This window comes from Micropterus salmoides, unplaced genomic scaffold (assembly GCF_014851395.1).
Source record: "Micropterus salmoides isolate LMB-PRFRI ecotype aquatic unplaced genomic scaffold, ASM1485139v1 Ms_hic_scaffold_3647, whole genome shotgun sequence".
Taxonomy (NCBI): domain Eukaryota; kingdom Metazoa; phylum Chordata; class Actinopteri; order Centrarchiformes; family Centrarchidae; genus Micropterus; species Micropterus salmoides.
In genome coordinates, this window is record NW_024042981.1 from 1 (window position 1) to 4,973 (window position 4,973).

The 4,973-nt window shown below is 40.7% G+C and overlaps 1 pseudogene; it reads left to right on the top strand.

Annotated features, from left to right (window-relative positions):
* The first annotated feature begins 778 nt into the window (after positions 1-778).
* On the top strand, positions 779-4,207 carry LOC119884748 (annotated as a pseudogene).
* Positions 4,208-4,973: the final 766 nt, after the last annotated feature.

The following is a 4,973-nucleotide window of genomic DNA, read 5'->3' on the forward strand; positions in this document are numbered from 1 at the left end:
ATGGTTAAGTATGCCATTACCAGCAGACTTTCTCAGCGTTTGTCTCTGTCTATGTGCGTTATCTTGTAAAGTTTACCAAAAGCCGCGCTAAACAGAATGAATACGTACAGTATTGAAATGGAGCTAAAGTCATCTGCTGCAAATTCAATATCTATGCAGTTGATTTCACGCCTCAAACATACTCAAAGTTAATTTAGTTATGAAACAGCAGAAAAAATTGTAAAAACAAAACAAACTACAGGTGGTGCAAGCATCTGCCTTGCAGTCCGCCACTGGATAGTCTAAAGAGAAGCAATGCATTATGGGGCAGCTGAGTGATGCGCAGTAAGCTCACGCCGCATACTCAGACATTCTTGCTAATCTAGTATACTTCAGGCATTTCTTGCATACACTAAATCCACATACTATGCAGATGGAACACACTACATACTCAATTTGAAATCAAACCTAGTATGAAAAGTACGTAAGTAGGTGATTATGCACGTTCCTCCTTGTTAAGCTCATCGCTTCAAGCGCACAGTGATAAAAAAGATAAGAGATAAAACATAAAGCAGTAGCAGAAAGTTTGTTTTTCAAATCTTCTAAATCTTCTTATAATCTTCATATTTTTTGCCTATTTAAAAGTTTGAAGATGCAACATATACTTTTGTGTCCTTTAAGCTAACTTTCATGACAAATAATTTAAAAAATAACAGAATAAAAAAATGAATGGCTGTTACATAAGGTTTAAAGCCTTGGCTGCATGTATCTGGATCGAGAGTGCATGTGATATTTACAATAAAAGACTACTTTCAAGGTACAAAGTACAAGTAAATTTATGTATCGTTTTACAACACAGGGTCGTATAACAAGATGAAGTTGTAGTTCCCTTTATGCCACTTACATAAACAGAGTATACATAACCTATATACACTAGATGGCTGGGTGGGTAAATAACAAGTCATAAAACAATTTTACATGGTGGGGTGCTGAGGGTGATTTTCGGAGTCTCACAGCCTGGGGGAAGAAGCTGCTCTATACTCTGTTGGTACAACAGTGAATACTTCTGCATCTCATGCCAGACAGCAGCAGGGTGAAAAGGCTGTGGCTGCCTGGGTACTTGGTCTGCGCATGCACCTCACCTCAACTCTGATATCACTGATGCTCGGTAGATGGGTGCCAACGATCTTGAAGCGGATTTAATCACCCTCTGCAGAGCCCTTCTGGGTCGTGCACATATCATGCCAGTTTGTATTTTATTTTGGCGTTATTTTTACTTGTAAAACACTAGAAACACAGCATTACTGTACGTATTGTAAAGCTCGCTGATGATGCAAGAGCAACACATGGAAGACACATATTGGAGTTGTTTATTAGTAAAGTTTCCTTAGAGGCTGCACACGTAAAAAGGACAAGTGATGCAGGAAGTAGTCTGATAATAAAAATGTAAAAAAGCTAGGCCTTCCTGGAAGGTACGACAGCTGGAGCTTTGACAGAACACCTCACAGAAAAACATTTTCCAAAAAAGGTATGTGGTTGGACACACGGCATCTTTTTTTATTTTTTTTAGACTGGAGGGTTGGATTTGTTTCTTTACTCCTTTAGACTGTGAATGTTTTATGATTGTTTTTAAGAGCTTGTTTTGAATTAACCAGACAGTGATGCAAAGTAGCAAATGCTTTCTCTAGCAAGTAAATTTTCCCGTCTCCAGGGGACAGCTCCCCGACCTCAACATGTGTTTATACAAAGGCACATTCTCTTTATCTACACGTGACACCACCTAAATGCCAAACCCATTCCCTGCAAAAAAGTTGGTTAATTTATCTCCTATTTTGAGAATAAATGCGGATGCCAGTGTACAATGCAGAGAATTTAGACACTACAGGTCATATGTATACATTCAGCTAAGTCCCATTTAGTTAAAATCAGCTTAGACATCTGTAACAATTACCAATCAAGCACAGGGTAGCAACATTTTTTAGCAGGCATTTTGCCTAAAAAGCATGCAGTACATCCAAGTTGGTAAGAACTAAATTTGCTGGCATAAAATTGGAGTTATTAATAAAGCCATGTCACTTATGGATTATATACTGTAGCGTATTATCTGATTTGATATATTAATTCTTATGTAATAATCATGGTTCTTCATCAGGGAAGTCTTTACTTTGGAGGCCAACAACTGCAGCACTGTGCAAAAAAGATGATGGCTGGGAATTGCTTTCCACTCTGTGATCCACCTGAACCTGATTACCTGTATACACAGGGGCCATGGAAAAGTTGATGAGCTTGTTTGAACAATCTCTATACCAACAGCAGCACTGTGGCCCTGTGCCTGAGGAAGAGGTCACCATGATCTCTACAGCTCTCCGCTGGCTAGCTCTTGTGTTTTTTTATCATTCTGATCATTGGCGGGAACGTGCTGGTATGTTTGGCTGTTTGGCTCAGCCGTCGACTGTGGCGCATCTCTAACTCCTTCATAGTGTCGCTGGCAGTGACAGATCTCCTGCTAGGCCTGCTGGTGCTGCCCTTGTCTGCCACTGTGGAGCTGCGCAGCGGAAAATGGCCCCTCGGAGGAGCCCTGTGTAACATCTACATCTCACTGGATGTCTTGCTGTGTGAATCCTCCATCCTGACCCTGCTGGCCATCAGTGTGGACCGATACCTAGCCATTTCAGCTCCCCTTAGCTACTCTCGGAGAGTTACCCCTCTAAGCGTGACACTGGCCATGATCGCCATCTGGGCCTTGTCACTGGCTGTGTCCTTTGTGCCCATCCACCTGGGCTGGAACACAGCGGACTACAGCGTGCAGCACTTGGACTGGCGCATGGGGGATGAGGACAAGGAGGGACGTTATTGCCAGTTTGAATGGAATAACAACTATGTTCTTCTTTTTGCCTTTGGCGCATTTTACCTGCCTCTGCTGCTTATGTGTGAAATGTATCTGTGCATATTCAAAGTGGCACGAGAACAGGTCAGTGTTGATTATCATTCTGTAAAACATGCTGAGGTTGAATATAAAAGGTCGTGACTTAAGGCACACATTACTTTATGCTACTGTCTGAGGCTGACAATAAGATATCATTCAGAGAGACATCGTCAGTTGCAATGTAATGCTGAATTAAATCCATTATCAGTGAGTTAATTTCATTTTCTTTGTCCTCTGGCTATGTAACTTTCTCTTAACTGATCTTTTCAGGTGCGGCGTATTCGTGCTGCCACTCCATCATTTGCACGCACAGCATCAACTGCAGCCATAGCCCGAGAGCACAAAGCTACAGTGACCCTGGCAGCTGTACTGGGAGCGTTTGTCATCTGCTGGTTCCCCTACTTCACCTTCTTCACCTGCATAGGCATAAAGGAAAAGAAAAACCCCCCTAACACACTTCACTCTGTGGTCCTGTGGCTGGGCTATTTTAACTCAGCTCTTAACCCTATCCTGTATCCAGCCCTTAACAGGGATTTCCGCAGGGCCTATGGAGAGCTGCTTTGCTGCAGAGGACTGTCTCGCAGAAAACTGCAGCTTGCTCATGTGTCTGTGCATAAACGACTGAGCATTAGTAAGGGACAGAGGCTTTCCCTCCAGTCTGAAAAACATATAGGCGCAGTTAAGAAAGAAAGTGAGGGGAGGAGCCTCACCCTACACAAGAGGCACAGTATCCCTGATGAACCAAGATGAAATGCCAGGGATCTGTTCTTTCATTGCTGGACTGTAGAACGGCAGCAAAATGTTGAAAATTACAAACTTGTCCCACTACTCAGTAACTGATTAGCTAACCATTTTCAATATCAGTTAGATGTTTAGGGTACAGTATGGTGCCAAAGATGATACAATTTGTGTGAAACTCAAGCCACAACATCATGAATGTGCATAATTGTTTTGTTACTGTACTTCTTCATTACATCACATTTTTCAAATCGGTGAAAATCACAGTAGTGTACGTCTGTTTATAAATAAAAAGCAGGCAAATCAGAGCTCAGTGAAATGAATAGATGACTCAGTAAGTTTCCCAGCAAGCTGCATGGAGACACGGGTGGTTAAAAGTTTGCAAATTGTTAATTTTCTCTCCCCAATTCCATGCCAATGAAAGTGAATAAGTAACCAGCAAGTTGATTTGATATGTACAATATGTGTATGTTTGACTTGACCTAAGCAGGATGACTTTAATGACCTCATGGATGTTTCATACATGCAACACAGTCTAACCTTCCAAAATATGACGAGAAAGAATTTACAATGGCAATAACAAGTCTATGGGCCATACACTGCATAACATTAACTAAATACAGTTACAGTAAATCTGCATCTATGAAATTATCTTTATAACTTTGCGACTTTTATGTGCTGTATATGTTGCTGGGATTAGTTGAAGTTGAAGTATCTTGACCCTGCTTGTGTTCAGTGGTGCAAGATAAGGATGAGAAAAGATGATGAGGAAATTCAGTGTCTATATCTGTGTAAAAGTCTGCTTGACAAATTGTGAAAGATAACTTGGCAATGGGCAATTGGATTAGCCATGATACCATGTCGTCTTTTTTAATTAAGCAATTGCTTTGAAGTAATTTTATAGTTGTTATATTAAATAAATGATTTCTTCATTCAAAGGCAGAATAATAAATGTATTGTATGTATGTAGTAATTTCTTTCTAAACCCAGTAAATCATTTATGCTGATTAGACTCTTTAAACTCCACTTTGTATAGGCAATCAATATATGCTGTCCTGTACAATGAATTTTAGTAATGTGTTGGCTTTATTTCATCCTTTAAATGATTGAAGAAGACCATCAGTGGTAATGTGCAGATAGAAATGGTTTTCAAGCATTGTCAGTAACAAGACAAGGCAAGCTGAGTGGGATTGTAATTAAAGTTTAATGTGAGCCTTGGTGCCGTCGATGGTAGCTGACGTAGGTTGATGTCAGGGAAATGTTGAAGCGGGGGAAGCCTAACGAAATCCCTACTGGGATGAATTGATTACTTGCCTCAACTTTGTAGAGG